This window comes from Electrophorus electricus, chromosome 3, assembly GCF_041902795.1.
Source record: "Electrophorus electricus isolate QZ-2024a chromosome 3, ASM4190279v1, whole genome shotgun sequence".
Classification (NCBI taxonomy): Eukaryota; Metazoa; Chordata; class Actinopteri; order Gymnotiformes; family Gymnotidae; genus Electrophorus; species Electrophorus electricus.
In genome coordinates, this window is record NC_137499.1 from 10063189 (window position 1) to 10079040 (window position 15852).

The 15852-nt window shown below is 42.3% G+C and overlaps 10 non-coding genes across 10 annotated transcripts; 5 read left to right on the forward strand and 5 right to left on the reverse strand.

The window, feature by feature from the left end:
* Positions 1-1307: 1307 nt before the first annotated feature.
* trnan-guu (transfer RNA asparagine (anticodon GUU)) lies at positions 1308-1381 on the forward strand. Its single transcript has one exon. It is a non-coding gene; the product is annotated as a tRNA-Asn (tRNA).
* A 100-nt stretch (positions 1382-1481) lies between these two features.
* On the reverse strand, positions 1482-1554 carry trnak-cuu (transfer RNA lysine (anticodon CUU)). Its single transcript has one exon. It is a non-coding gene; the product is annotated as a tRNA-Lys (tRNA).
* Positions 1555-6272: 4718 nt separating this feature from the next.
* On the forward strand, positions 6273-6346 carry trnan-guu (transfer RNA asparagine (anticodon GUU)). Its single transcript has one exon. It is a non-coding gene; the product is annotated as a tRNA-Asn (tRNA).
* Positions 6347-6446: 100 nt separating this feature from the next.
* trnak-cuu (transfer RNA lysine (anticodon CUU)) lies at positions 6447-6519 on the reverse strand. The gene has a single exon. It is a non-coding gene; the product is annotated as a tRNA-Lys (tRNA).
* Positions 6520-11239: 4720 nt separating this feature from the next.
* trnan-guu (transfer RNA asparagine (anticodon GUU)) lies at positions 11240-11313 on the forward strand. The gene has a single exon. It is a non-coding gene; the product is annotated as a tRNA-Asn (tRNA).
* A 100-nt stretch (positions 11314-11413) lies between these two features.
* trnak-cuu (transfer RNA lysine (anticodon CUU)) lies at positions 11414-11486 on the reverse strand. Its single transcript has one exon. It is a non-coding gene; the product is annotated as a tRNA-Lys (tRNA).
* Positions 11487-13082: 1596 nt separating this feature from the next.
* trnan-guu (transfer RNA asparagine (anticodon GUU)) lies at positions 13083-13156 on the forward strand. Its single transcript has one exon. It is a non-coding gene; the product is annotated as a tRNA-Asn (tRNA).
* A 100-nt stretch (positions 13157-13256) lies between these two features.
* Positions 13257-13329, reverse strand: trnak-cuu (transfer RNA lysine (anticodon CUU)). Its single transcript has one exon. It is a non-coding gene; the product is annotated as a tRNA-Lys (tRNA).
* A 1596-nt stretch (positions 13330-14925) lies between these two features.
* On the forward strand, positions 14926-14999 carry trnan-guu (transfer RNA asparagine (anticodon GUU)). The gene has a single exon. It is a non-coding gene; the product is annotated as a tRNA-Asn (tRNA).
* Positions 15000-15099: 100 nt separating this feature from the next.
* trnak-cuu (transfer RNA lysine (anticodon CUU)) lies at positions 15100-15172 on the reverse strand. Its single transcript has one exon. It is a non-coding gene; the product is annotated as a tRNA-Lys (tRNA).
* Between the last annotated feature and the right edge of the window lie 680 nt (positions 15173-15852).

A 15852-nucleotide genomic window follows, 5' to 3' on the forward strand; every position in this document is an offset into this window, starting at 1 on the left:
TATTGACCCTGATGCTGCTTTCTCTTTGCAGTGGCTCGTCGTTACTTCAAAAGCAATGGAACAGCAATCGCATCACAGAGAAAACAAAGTTGTGTGAATTTATTTTCAGAGAAGTGGAAGAAATACTGGGACTCTCTTTTCTCTGTGATACGATCGGTAAGCGCGCTCGGCTGTTAAGCGAAAGGATAATGGAGTTCCTCTACATTTGCGAGCCAAAAGCGTCTTCTGTTAGTCCCTTTGTTGAGTGAATCCATTTTAACTGGGTGTTCAACGTCATTAGAACTGTATTTTTAAGAGGAGAAAGTCTAACCACACGTAATTCAGATAATCGATACAAATGGACGGAACATGCGTAAACAAGCTCATAATATAAGAAACCCAGGGCTGGTAATTATATATGATGGTGTTTCGTGGACAAAAAGACCAAATCTATGTATGAAGTTGGTCTTAATATTGCATCATTTGCTCTGCTGCTGGTTGCGACATACAAGAAACCCAACAAAAGGTCATTCAGAGAAGAGCAAGCAGAAAAGCGATATTGACCCTGATGCTCCTTTCTCGTTGCAGTGGCTCCTCGTTACACCAGAAGTCATCAAACAGGACAAGGTTGTGTGAATTTATTTTCAGAGAAGTGGAAGAAATACTGGGACTCTTTTCTCTGTGATACGATCGGTAAGCGCGCTCGGCTGTTAAGCGAAAGGATAATGGAGTTCCTCCTTTACATTTGCGAGCCAAAAGCGTCTTCTGTTAGTCCCTTTGTTGAGTGAATCCATTTTAACTGGGTGTTCAACGTCATTAGAACTGTATTTTTAAGAGGAGAAAGTCTAACCACACGTAATTCAGATAATCGATACAAATGGACGGAACATGCGTAAACAAGCTCATAATATAAGAAACCCAGGGCTGGTAATTATATATGATGGTGTTTCGTGGACAAAAAGACCAAATCTATGTATGAAGTTGGTCTTAATATTGCATCATTTGCTCTGCTGCTGGTTGCGACATACAAGAAACCCAACAAAAGGTCATTCAGAGAAGAGCAAGCAGAAAAGCGATATTGACCCTGATGCTCCTTTCTCGTTGCAGTGGCTCCTCGTTACACCAGAAGTCATCAAACAGGACAAGGTTGTGGGAATTTATTTTCATAGAAGTGGAAGAAATACTGGGACTTTGTTTTCTCTGTGATGCGATCGGTAAGCGCGCTCGGCTGTTAAGCGAAAGGATGATGGAGTTCCTCCTTTACATTTGGTCTTAATATTGCATCATTTGCTCAGCTGCTGGCGTGAACTGTATAAACAGAAACACATGTCTCTGTGGCGCAATAGGTTAGCGCGTTCGGCTGTTAACCGAAAGGATGGTGGTTCAAGCCCACCCAGGGACGCTGACCGGGTAGTTGCTGTGTTTTGTTTTTTCACTAGCAAAGTCTTAGATTGCTTGAAATAGTTCTACTCAACTCTGAAAGACAAAGAGAGATAACATCACGCCCAACGTGGGGCTTGAACCCACGACCCTGAGATTAAGAGTCTCATGCTCTACCGACTGAGCTAGCCAGGCAACCGTACTCTGCTTTTTCACGCGTTTGCTCTCGCAGCCCATTAACGCTGATATGTTCAGCTGGACGTTAGCGATGCTTGCGGTGTGTTGCACAGAGTCAAGAAATTTAACATTAAAAGCATACTTAACCTGGTGCTCGCGCTCTGGTGATCTGCAGCTTGGGAGTCTCAAGTACCAATAACTCAGCTAACACCTGTTCCATTCATGTGCCTAATAATGGAGTGCCTCCTTCTAAGATTTTAACCCCTTTCATTTACACTTGGGAGTGTAAAGCAGTAGAAAAGGGATATTGACCCTGATGCTGCTTTCTCTTTGCAGTGGCTCGTCGTTACTTCAAAAGCAATGGAACAGCAATCGCATCACAGAGAAAACAAAGTTGTGTGAATTTATTTTCAGAGAAGTGGAAGAAATACTGGGACTCTCTTTTCTCTGTGATACGATCGGTAAGCGCGCTCGGCTGTTAAGCGAAAGGATAATGGAGTTCCTCTACATTTGCGAGCCAAAAGCGTCTTCTGTTAGTCCCTTTGTTGAGTGAATCCATTTTAACTGGGTGTTCAACGTCATTAGAACTGTATTTTTAAGAGGAGAAAGTCTAACCACACGTAATTCAGATAATCGATACAAATGGACGGAACATGCGTAAACAAGCTCATAATATAAGAAACCCAGGGCTGGTAATTATATATGATGGTGTTTCGTGGACAAAAAGACCAAATCTATGTATGAAGTTGGTCTTAATATTGCATCATTTGCTCTGCTGCTGGTTGCGACATACAAGAAACCCAACAAAAGGTCATTCAGAGAAGAGCAAGCAGAAAAGCGATATTGACCCTGATGCTCCTTTCTCGTTGCAGTGGCTCCTCGTTACACCAGAAGTCATCAAACAGGACAAGGTTGTGTGAATTTATTTTCAGAGAAGTGGAAGAAATACTGGGACTCTTTTCTCTGTGATACGATCGGTAAGCGCGCTCGGCTGTTAAGCGAAAGGATAATGGAGTTCCTCCTTTACATTTGCGAGCCAAAAGCGTCTTCTGTTAGTCCCTTTGTTGAGTGAATCCATTTTAACTGGGTGTTCAACGTCATTAGAACTGTATTTTTAAGAGGAGAAAGTCTAACCACACGTAATTCAGATAATCGATACAAATGGACGGAACATGCGTAAACAAGCTCATAATATAAGAAACCCAGGGCTGGTAATTATATATGATGGTGTTTCGTGGACAAAAAGACCAAATCTATGTATGAAGTTGGTCTTAATATTGCATCATTTGCTCTGCTGCTGGTTGCGACATACAAGAAACCCAACAAAAGGTCATTCAGAGAAGAGCAAGCAGAAAAGCGATATTGACCCTGATGCTCCTTTCTCGTTGCAGTGGCTCCTCGTTACACCAGAAGTCATCAAACAGGACAAGGTTGTGGGAATTTATTTTCATAGAAGTGGAAGAAATACTGGGACTTTGTTTTCTCTGTGATGCGATCGGTAAGCGCGCTCGGCTGTTAAGCGAAAGGATGATGGAGTTCCTCCTTTACATTTGCGAGCCAAAAGCGTCTTCTGTTAGTCCCTTTGTTGAGTGAATCCATTTTAACTGGGTGTTCAACGTCATTAGAACTGTATTTTTAAGAGGAGAAAGTCTAACCACACGTAATTCAGATAATCGATACAAATGGACGGAACATGCGTAAACAAGCTCATAATATAAGAAACCCAGGGCTGGTAATTATATATGATGGTGTTTCGTGGACAAAAAGACCAAATCTATGTATGAAGTTGGTCTTAATATTGCATCATTTGCTCTGCTGCTGGTTGCGACATACAAGAAACCCAACAAAAGGTCATTCAGAGAAGAGCAAGCAGAAAAGCGATATTGACCCTGATGCTCCTTTCTCGTTGCAGTGGCTCCTCGTTACACCAGAAGTCATCAAACAGGACAAGGTTGTGGGAATTTATTTTCATAGAAGTGGAAGAAATACTGGGACTCTCTTTTCTCTGTGATACGATCGGTAAGCGCGCTCGGCTGTTAAGCGAAAGGATAATGGAGTTCCTCCTTTACATTTGCGAGCCAAAAGCGTCTTCTGTTAGTCCCTTTGTTGAGTGAATCCATTTTAACTGGGTGTTCAACGTCATTAGAACTGTATTTTTAAGAGGAGAAAGTCTAACCACACGTAATTCAGATAATCGATACAAATGGACGGAACATGCGTAAACAAGCTCATAATATAAGAAACCCAGGGCTGGTAATTATATATGATGGTGTTTCGTGGACAAAAAGACCAAATCTATGTATGAAGTTGGTCTTAATATTGCATCATTTGCTCTGCTGCTGGTTGCGACATACAAGAAACCCAACAAAAGGTCATTCAGAGAAGAGCAAGCAGAAAAGCGATATTGACCCTGATGCTCCTTTCTCGTTGCAGTGGCTCCTCGTTACACCAGAAGTCATCAAACAGGACAAGGTTGTGTGAATTTATTTTCAGAGAAGTGGAAGAAATACTGGGACTCTTTTCTCTGTGATACGATCGGTAAGCGCGCTCGGCTGTAAGGCGAAAGGATAATGGAGTTCCTCCTTTACATTTGCGAGCCAAAAGCGTCTTCTGTTAGTCCCTTTGTTGAGTGAATCCATTTTAACTGGGTGTTCAACGTCATTAGAACTGTATTTTTAAGAGGAGAAAGTCTAACCACACGTAATTCAGATAATCGATACAAATGGACGGAACATGCGTAAACAAGCTCATAATATAAGAAACCCAGGGCTGGTAATTATATATGATGGTGTTTCGTGGACAAAAAGACCAAATCTATGTATGAAGTTGGTCTTAATATTGCATCATTTGCTCTGCTGCTGGTTGCGACATACAAGAAACCCAACAAAAGGTCATTCAGAGAAGAGCAAGCAGAAAAGCGATATTGACCCTGATGCTCCTTTCTCGTTGCAGTGGCTCCTCGTTACACCAGAAGTCATCAAACAGGACAAGGTTGTGGGAATTTATTTTCATAGGAGTGGAAGAAATACTGGGACTCTCTTTTCTCTGTGATACGATCGGTAAGCGCGCTCGGCTGTTAAGCGAAAGGATAATGGAGTTCCTCCTTTACATTTGCGAGCCAAAAGCGTCTTCTGTTAGTCCCTTTGTTGAGTGAATCCATTTTAACTGGGTGTTCAACGTCATTAGAACTGTATTTTTAAGAGGAGAAAGTCTAACCACACGTAATTCAGATAATCGATACAAATGGACGGAACATGCGTAAACAAGCTCATAATATAAGAAACCCAGGGCTGGTAATTATATATGATGGTGTTTCGTGGACAAAAAGACCAAATCTATGTATGAAGTTGGTCTTAATATTGCATCATTTGCTCTGCTGCTGGTTGCGACATACAAGAAACCCAACAAAAGGTCATTCAGAGAAGAGCAAGCAGAAAAGCGATATTGACCCTGATGCTCCTTTCTCGTTGCAGTGGCTCCTCGTTACACCAGAAGTCATCAAACAGGACAAGGTTGTGGGAATTTATTTTCATAGAAGTGGAAGAAATACTGGGACTTTGTTTTCTCTGTGAGGCGATCGGTAAGCGCGCTCGGCTGTTAAGCGAAAGGATAATGGAGTTCCTCCTTTACATTTGCGAGCCAAAAGCGTCTTCTGTTAGTCCCTTTGTTGAGTGAATCCATTTTAACTGGGTGTTCAACGTCATTAGAACTGTATTTTTAAGAGGAGAAAGTCTAACCACACGTAATTCAGATAATCGATACAAATGGACGGAACATGCGTAAACAAGCTCATAATATAAGAAACCCAGGGCTGGTAATTATATATGATGGTGTTTCGTGGACAAAAAGACCAAATCTATGTATGAAGTTGGTCTTAATATTGCATCATTTGCTCTGCTGCTGGTTGCGACATACAAGAAACCCAACAAAAGGTCATTCAGAGAAGAGCAAGCAGAAAAGCGATATTGACCCTGATGCTCCTTTCTCGTTGCAGTGGCTCCTCGTTACACCAGAAGTCATCAAACAGGACAAGGTTGTGGGAATTTATTTTCATAGGAGTGGAAGAAATACTGGGACTCTCTTTTCTCTGTGATACGATCGGTAAGCGCGCTCGGCTGTTAAGCGAAAGGATAATGGAGTTCCTCCTTTACATTTGCGAGCCAAAAGCGTCTTCTGTTAGTCCCTTTGTTGAGTGAATCCATTTTAACTGGGTGTTCAACGTCATTAGAACTGTATTTTTAAGAGGAGAAAGTCTAACCACACGTAATTCAGATAATCGATACAAATGGACGGAACATGCGTAAACAAGCTCATAATATAAGAAACCCAGGGCTGGTAATTATATATGATGGTGTTTCGTGGACAAAAAGACCAAATCTATGTATGAAGTTGGTCTTAATATTGCATCATTTGCTCTGCTGCTGGTTGCGACATACAAGAAACCCAACAAAAGGTCATTCAGAGAAGAGCAAGCAGAAAAGCGATATTGACCCTGATGCTCCTTTCTCGTTGCAGTGGCTCCTCGTTACACCAGAAGTCATCAAACAGGACAAGGTTGTGGGAATTTATTTTCATAGAAGTGGAAGAAATACTGGGACTTTGTTTTCTCTGTGATGCGATCGGTAAGCGCGCTCGGCTCTTAAGCGAAAGGATGATGGAGTTCCTCCTTTACATTTGGTCTTAATATTGCATCATTTGCTCAGCTGCTGGCGTGAACTGTATAAACAGTAACACATGTCTCTGTGGCGCAATAGGTTAGCGCGTTCGGCTGTTAACCGAAAGGATGGTGGTTCAAGCCCACCCAGGGACGCTGACCGGGTAGTTGCTGTGTTTTGTTTTTTCACTAGCAAAGTCTTAGATTGCTTGAAATAGTTCTACTCAACTCTGAAAGACAAAGAGAGATAACATCACGCCCAACGTGGGGCTTGAACCCACGACCCTGAGATTAAGAGTCTCATGCTCTACCGACTGAGCTAGCCAGGCAACCGTACTCTGCTTTTTCACGCGTTTGCTCTCGCAGCCCATTAACGCTGATATGTTCAGCTGGACGTTAGCGATGCTTGCGGTGTGTTGCACAGAGTCAAGAAATTTAACATTAAAAGCATACTTAACCTGGTGCTCGCGCTCTGGTGATCTGCAGCTTGGGAGTCTCAAGTACCAATAACTCAGCTAACACCTGTTCCATTCATGTGCCTAATAATGGAGTGCCTCCTTCTAAGATTTTAACCCCTTTCATTTACACTTGGGAGTGTAAAGCAGTAGAAAAGGGATATTGACCCTGATGCTGCTTTCTCTTTGCAGTGGCTCGTCGTTACTTCAAAAGCAATGGAACAGCAATCGCATCACAGAGAAAACAAAGTTGTGTGAATTTATTTTCAGAGAATTGGAAGAAATACTGGGACTCTCTTTTCTCTGTGATACGATCGGTAAGCGCGCTCGGCTGTTAAGCGAAAGGATAATGGAGTTCCTCTACATTTGCGAGCCAAAAGCGTCTTCTGTTAGTCCCTTTGTTGAGTGAATCCATTTTAACTGGGTGTTCAACGTCATTAGAACTGTATTTTTAAGAGGAGAAAGTCTAACCACACGTAATTCAGATAATCGATACAAATGGACGGAACATGCGTAAACAAGCTCATAATATAAGAAACCCAGGACTGGTAATTATATATGATGGTGTTTCGTGGACAAAAAGACCAAATCTATGTATGAAGTTGGTCTTAATATTGCATCATTTGCTCTGCTGCTGGTTGCGACATACAAGAAACCCAACAAAAGGTCATTCAGAGAAGAGCAAGCAGAAAAGCGATATTGACCCTGATGCTCCTTTCTCGTTGCAGTGGCTCCTCGTTACACCAGAAGTCATCAAACAGGACAAGGTTGTGGGAATTTATTTTCATAGGAGTGGAAGAAATACTGGGACTCTCTTTTCTCTGTGATACGATCGGTAAGCGCGCTCGGCTGTTAAGCGAAAGGATAATGGAGTTCCTCCTTTACATTTGCGAGCCAAAAGCGTCTTCTGTTAGTCCCTTTGTTGAGTGAATCCATTTTAACTGGGTGTTCAACGTCATTAGAACTGTATTTTTAAGAGGAGAAAGTCTAACCACACGTAATTCAGATAATCGATACAAATGGACGGAACATGCGTAAACAAGCTCATAATATAAGAAACCCAGGGCTGGTAATTATATATGATGGTGTTTCGTGGACAAAAAGACCAAATCTATGTATGAAGTTGGTCTTAATATTGCATCATTTGCTCTGCTGCTGGTTGCGACATACAAGAAACCCAACAAAAGGTCATTCAGAGAAGAGCAAGCAGAAAAGCGATATTGACCCTGATGCTCCTTTCTCGTTGCAGTGGCTCCTCGTTACACCAGAAGTCATCAAACAGGACAAGGTTGTGGGAATTTATTTTCATAGAAGTGGAAGAAATACTGGGACTCTCTTTTCTCTGTGATACGATCGGTAAGCGCGCTCGGCTGTTAAGCGAAAGGATAATGGAGTTCCTCCTTTACATTTGCGAGCCAAAAGCGTCTTCTGTTAGTCCCTTTGTTGAGTGAATCCATTTTAACTGGGTGTTCAACGTCATTAGAACTGTATTTTTAAGAGGAGAAAGTCTAACCACACGTAATTCAGATAATCGATACAAATGGACGGAACATGCGTAAACAAGCTCATAATATAAGAAACCCAGGGCTGGTAATTATATATGATGGTGTTTCGTGGACAAAAAGACCAAATCTATGTATGAAGTTGGTCTTAATATTGCATCATTTGCTCTGCTGCTGGTTGCGACATACAAGAAACCCAACAAAAGGTCATTCAGAGAAGAGCAAGCAGAAAAGCGATATTGACCCTGATGCTCCTTTCTCGTTGCAGTGGCTCCTCGTTACACCAGAAGTCATCAAACAGGACAAGGTTGTGGGAATTTATTTTCATAGAAGTGGAAGAAATACTGGGACTCTCTTTTCTCTGTGATACGATCGGTAAGCGCGCTCGGCTGTTAAGCGAAAGGATAATGGAGTTCCTCCTTTACATTTGCGAGCCAAAAGCGTCTTCTGTTAGTCCCTTTGTTGAGTGAATCCATTTTAACTGGGTGTTCAACGTCATTAGAACTGTATTTTTAAGAGGAGAAAGTCTAACCACACGTAATTCAGATAATCGATACAAATGGACGGAACATGCGTAAACAAGCTCATAATATAAGAAACCCAGGGCTGGTAATTATATATGATGGTGTTTCGTGGACAAAAAGACCAAATCTATGTATGAAGTTGGTCTTAATATTGCATCATTTGCTCTGCTGCTGGTTGCGACATACAAGAAACCCAACAAAAGGTCATTCAGAGAAGAGCAAGCAGAAAAGCGATATTGACCCTGATGCTCCTTTCTCGTTGCAGTGGCTCCTCGTTACACCAGAAGTCATCAAACAGGACAAGGTTGTGTGAATTTATTTTCAGAGAAGTGGAAGAAATACTGGGACTCTTTTCTCTGTGATACGATCGGTAAGCGCGCTCGGCTGTTAAGCGAAAGGATAATGGAGTTCCTCCTTTACATTTGCGAGCCAAAAGCGTCTTCTGTTAGTCCCTTTGTTGAGTGAATCCATTTTAACTGGGTGTTCAACGTCATTAGAACTGTATTTTTAAGAGGAGAAAGTCTAACCACACGTAATTCAGATAATCGATACAAATGGACGGAACATGCGTAAACAAGCTCATAATATAAGAAACCCAGGGCTGGTAATTATATATGATGGTGTTTCGTGGACAAAAAGACCAAATCTATGTATGAAGTTGGTCTTAATATTGCATCATTTGCTCTGCTGCTGGTTGCGACATACAAGAAACCCAACAAAAGGTCATTCAGAGAAGAGCAAGCAGAAAAGCGATATTGACCCTGATGCTCCTTTCTCGTTGCAGTGGCTCCTCGTTACACCAGAAGTCATCAAACAGGACAAGGTTGTGGGAATTTATTTTCATAGGAGTGGAAGAAATACTGGGACTCTCTTTTCTCTGTGATACGATCGGTAAGCGCGCTCGGCTGTTAAGCGAAAGGATAATGGAGTTCCTCCTTTACATTTGCGAGCCAAAAGCGTCTTCTGTTAGTCCCTTTGTTGAGTGAATCCATTTTAACTGGGTGTTCAACGTCATTAGAACTGTATTTTTAAGAGGAGAAAGTCTAACCACACGTAATTCAGATAATCGATACAAATGGACGGAACATGCGTAAACAAGCTCATAATATAAGAAACCCAGGGCTGGTAATTATATATGATGGTGTTTCGTGGACAAAAAGACCAAATCTATGTATGAAGTTGGTCTTAATATTGCATCATTTGCTCTGCTGCTGGTTGCGACATACAAGAAACCCAACAAAAGGTCATTCAGAGAAGAGCAAGCAGAAAAGCGATATTGACCCTGATGCTCCTTTCTCGTTGCAGTGGCTCCTCGTTACACCAGAAGTCATCAAACAGGACAAGGTTGTGGGAATTTATTTTCATAGAAGTGGAAGAAATACTGGGACTTTGTTTTCTCTGTGATGCGATCGGTAAGCGCGCTCGGCTGTTAAGCGAAAGGATGATGGAGTTCCTCCTTTACATTTGCGAGCCAAAAGCGTCTTCTGTTAGTCCCTTTGTTGAGTGAATCCATTTTAACTGGGTGTTCAACGTCATTAGAACTGTATTTTTAAGAGGAGAAAGTCTAACCACACGTAATTCAGATAATCGATACAAATGGACGGAACATGCGTAAACAAGCTCATAATATAAGAAACCCAGGGCTGGTAATTATATATGATGGTGTTTCGTGGACAAAAAGACCAAATCTATGTATGAAGTTGGTCTTAATATTGCATCATTTGCTCTGCTGCTGGTTGCGACATACAAGAAACCCAACAAAAGGTCATTCAGAGAAGAGCAAGCAGAAAAGCGATATTGACCCTGATGCTCCTTTCTCGTTGCAGTGGCTCCTCGTTACACCAGAAGTCATCAAACAGGACAAGGTTGTGGGAATTTATTTTCATAGGAGTGGAAGAAATACTGGGACTCTCTTTTCTCTGTGATACGATCGGTAAGCGCGCTCGGCTGTTAAGCGAAAGGATAATGGAGTTCCTCCTTTACATTTGCGAGCCAAAAGCGTTTTCTGTTAGTCCCTTTGTTGAGTGAATCCATTTTAACTGGGTGTTCAACGTCATTAGAACTGTATTTTTAAGAGGAGAAAGTCTAACCACACGTAATTCAGATAATCGATACAAATGGACGGAACATGCGTAAACAAGCTCATAATATAAGAAACCCAGGGCTGGTAATTATATATGATGGTGTTTCGTGGACAAAAAGACCAAATCTATGTATGAAGTTGGTCTTAATATTGCATCATTTGCTCTGCTGCTGGTTGCGACATACAAGAAACCCAACAAAAGGTCATTCAGAGAAGAGCAAGCAGAAAAGCGATATTGACCCTGATGCTCCTTTCTCGTTGCAGTGGCTCCTCGTTACACCAGAAGTCATCAAACAGGACAAGGTTGTGGGAATTTATTTTCATAGAAGTGGAAGAAATACTGGGACTTTGTTTTCTCTGTGATGCGATCGGTAAGCGCGCTCGGCTCTTAAGCGAAAGGATGATGGAGTTCCTCCTTTACATTTGGTCTTAATATTGCATCATTTGCTCAGCTGCTGGCGTGAACTGTATAAACAGTAACACATGTCTCTGTGGCGCAATAGGTTAGCGCGTTCGGCTGTTAACCGAAAGGATGGTGGTTCAAGCCCACCCAGGGACGCTGACCGGGTAGTTGCTGTGTTTTGTTTTTTCACTAGCAAAGTCTTAGATTGCTTGAAATAGTTCTACTCAACTCTGAAAGACAAAGAGAGATAACATCACGCCCAACGTGGGGCTTGAACCCACGACCCTGAGATTAAGAGTCTCATGCTCTACCGACTGAGCTAGCCAGGCAACCGTACTCTGCTTTTTCACGCGTTTGCTCTCGCAGCCCATTAACGCTGATATGTTCAGCTGGACGTTAGCGATGCTTGCGGTGTGTTGCACAGAGTCAAGAAATTTAACATTAAAAGCATACTTAACCTGGTGCTCGCGCTCTGGTGATCTGCAGCTTGGGAGTCTCAAGTACCAATAACTCAGCTAACACCTGTTCCATTCATGTGCCTAATAATGGAGTGCCTCCTTCTAAGATTTTAACCCCTTTCATTTACACTTGGGAGTGTAAAGCAGTAGAAAAGGGATATTGACCCTGATGCTGCTTTCTCTTTGCAGTGGCTCGTCGTTACTTCAAAAGCAATGGAACAGCAATCGCATCACAGAGAAAACAAAGTTGTGTGAATTTATTTTCAGAGAAGTGGAAGAAATACTGGGACTCTCTTTTCTCTGTGATACGATCGGTAAGCGCGCTCGGCTGTTAAGCGAAAGGATAATGGAGTTCCTCTACATTTGCGAGCCAAAAGCGTCTTCTGTTAGTCCCTTTGTTGAGTGAATCCATTTTAACTGGGTGTTCAACGTCATTAGAACTGTATTTTTAAGAGGAGAAAGTCTAACCACACGTAATTCAGATAATCGATACAAATGGACGGAACATGCGTAAACAAGCTCATAATATAAGAAACCCAGGGCTGGTAATTATATATGATGGTGTTTCGTGGACAAAAAGACCAAATCTATGTATGAAGTTGGTCTTAATATTGCATCATTTGCTCTGCTGCTGGTTGCGACATACAAGAAACCCAACAAAAGGTCATTCAGAGAAGAGCAAGCAGAAAAGCGATATTGACCCTGATGCTCCTTTCTCGTTGCAGTGGCTCCTCGTTACACCAGAAGTCATCAAACAGGACAAGGTTGTGGGAATTTATTTTCATAGGAGTGGAAGAAATACTGGGACTCTCTTTTCTCTGTGATACGATCGGTAAGCGCGCTCGGCTGTTAAGCGAAAGGATAATGGAGTTCCTCCTTTACATTTGCGAGCCAAAAGCGTCTTCTGTTAGTCCCTTTGTTGAGTGAATCCATTTTAACTGGGTGTTCAACGTCATTAGAACTGTATTTTTAAGAGGAGAAAGTCTAACCACACGTAATTCAGATAATCGATACAAATGGACGGAACATGCGTAAACAAGCTCATAATATAAGAAACCCAGGGCTGGTAATTATATATGATGGTGTTTCGTGGACAAAAAGACCAAATCTATGTATGAAGTTGGTCTTAATATTGCATCATTTGCTCTGCTGCTGGTTGCGACATACAAGAAACCCAACAAAAGGTCATTCAGAGAAGAGCAAGCAGAAAAGCGATATTGACCCTGATGCTCCTTTCTCGTTGCAGTGGCTCCTCGTTACACCAGAAGTCATCAAACAGGACAAGGTTGTGGGAATTTATTTTCATAGAAGTGGAAGAAATACTGGGACTTTGTTTTCTCTGTGATGCGATCGGTAAGCGCGCTCGGCTCTTAAGCGAAAGGATGATGGAGTTCCTCCTTTACATTTGGTCTTAATATTGCATCATTTGCTCAGCTGCTGGCGTGAACTGTATAAACAGTAACACATGTCTCTGTGGCGCAATAGGTTAGCGCGTTCGGCTGTTAACCGAAAGGATGGTGGTTCAAGCCCACCCAGGGACGCTGACCGGGTAGTTGCTGTGTTTTGTTTTTTCACTAGCAAAGTCTTAGATTGCTTGAAATAGTTCTACTCAACTCTGAAAGACAAAGAGAGATAACATCACGCCCAACGTGGGGCTTGAACCCACGACCCTGAGATTAAGAGTCTCATGCTCTACCGACTGAGCTAGCCAGGCAACCGTACTCTGCTTTTTCACGCGTTTGCTCTCGCAGCCCATTAACGCTGATATGTTCAGCTGGACGTTAGCGATGCTTGCGGTGTGTTGCACAGAGTCAAGAAATTTAACATTAAAAGCATACTTAACCTGGTGCTCGCGCTCTGGTGATCTGCAGCTTGGGAGTCTCAAGTACCAATAACTCAGCTAACACCTGTTCCATTCATGTGCCTAATAATGGAGTGCCTCCTTCTAAGATTTTAACCCCTTTCATTTACACTTGGGAGTGTAAAGCAGTAGAAAAGGGATATTGACCCTGATGCTGCTTTCTCTTTGCAGTGGCTCGTCGTTACTTCAAAAGCAATGGAACAGCAATCGCATCACAGAGAAAACAAAGTTGTGTGAATTTATTTTCAGAGAAGTGGAAGAAATACTGGGACTCTCTTTTCTCTGTGATACGATCGGTAAGCGCGCTCGGCTGTTAAGCGAAAGGATAATGGAGTTCCTCTACATTTGCGAGCCAAAAGCGTCTTCTGTTAGTCCCTTTGTTGAGTGAATCCATTTTAACTGGGTGTTCAACGTCATTAGAACTGTATTTTTAAGAGGAGAAAGTCTAACCACACGTAATTCAGATAATCGATACAAATGGACGGAACATGCGTAAACAAGCTCATAATATAAGAAACCCAGGGCTGGTAATTATATATGATGGTGTTTCGTGGACAAAAAGACCAAATCTATGTATGAAGTTGGTCTTAATATTGCATCATTTGCTCTGCTGCTGGTTGCGACATACAAGAAACCCAACAAAAGGTCATTCAGAGAAGAGCAAGCAGAAAAGCGATATTGACCCTGATGCTCCTTTCTCGTTGCAGTGGCTCCTCGTTACACCAGAAGTCATCAAACAGGACAAGGTTGTGGGAATTTATTTTCATAGGAGTGGAAGAAATACTGGGACTCTCTTTTCTCTGTGATACGATCGGTAAGCGCGCTCGGCTGTTAAGCGAAAGGATAATGGAGTTCCTCCTTTACATTTGCGAGCCAAAAGCGTCTTCTGTTAGTCCCTTTGTTGAGTGAATCCATTTTAACTGGGTGTTCAACGTCATTAGAACTGTATTTTTAAGAGGAGAAAGTCTAACCACACGTAATTCAGATAATCGATACAAATGGACGGAACATGCGTAAACAAGCTCATAATATAAGAAACCCAGGGCTGGTAATTATATATGATGGTGTTTCGTGGACAAAAAGACCAAATCTATGTATGAAGTTGGTCTTAATATTGCATCATTTGCTCTGCTGCTGGTTGCGACATACAAGAAACCCAACAAAAGGTCATTCAGAGAAGAGCAAGCAGAAAAGCGATATTGACCCTGATGCTCCTTTCTCGTTGCAGTGGCTCCTCGTTACACCAGAAGTCATCAAACAGGACAAGGTTGTGGGAATTTATTTTCATAGAAGTGGAAGAAATACTGGGACTTTGTTTTCTCTGTGATGCGATCGGTAAGCGCGCTCGGCTCTTAAGCGAAAGGATGATGGAGTTCCTCCTTTACATTTGGTCTTAATATTGCATCATTTGCTCAGCTGCTGGCGTGAACTGTATAAACAGTAACACATGTCTCTGTGGCGCAATAGGTTAGCGCGTTCGGCTGTTAACCGAAAGGATGGTGGTTCAAGCCCACCCAGGGACGCTGACCGGGTAGTTGCTGTGTTTTGTTTTTTCACTAGCAAAGTCTTAGATTGCTTGAAATAGTTCTACTCAACTCTGAAAGACAAAGAGAGATAACATCACGCCCAACGTGGGGCTTGAACCCACGACCCTGAGATTAAGAGTCTCATGCTCTACCGACTGAGCTAGCCAGGCAACCGTACTCTGCTTTTTCACGCGTTTGCTCTCGCAGCCCATTAACGCTGATATGTTCAGCTGGACGTTAGCGATGCTTGCGGTGTGTTGCACAGAGTCAAGAAATTTAACATTAAAAGCATACTTAACCTGGTGCTCGCGCTCTGGTGATCTGCAGCTTGGGAGTCTCAAGTACCAATAACTCAGCTAACACCTGTTCCATTCATGTGCCTAATAATGGAGTGCCTCCTTCTAAGATTTTAACCCCTTTCATTTACACTTGGGAGTGTAAAGCAGTAGAAAAGGGATATTGACCCTGATGCTGCTTTCTCTTTGCAGTGGCTCGTCGTTACTTCAAAAGCAATGGAACAGCAATCGCATCACAGAGAAAACAAAGTTGTGTGAATTTATTTTCAGAGAAGTGGAAGAAATACTGGGACTCTCTTTTCTCTGTGATACGATCGGTAAGCGCGCTCGGCTGTTAAGCGAAAGGATAATGGAGTTCCTCTACATTTGCGAGCCAAAAGCGTCTTCTGTTAGTCCCTTTGTTGAGTGAATCCATTTTAACTGGGTGTTCAACGTCATTAGAACTGTATTTTTAAGAGGAGAAAGTCTAACCACACGTAATTCAGATAATCGATACAAATGGACGGAACATGCGTAAACAAGCTCATAATATAAGAAACCCAGGGCTGGTAATT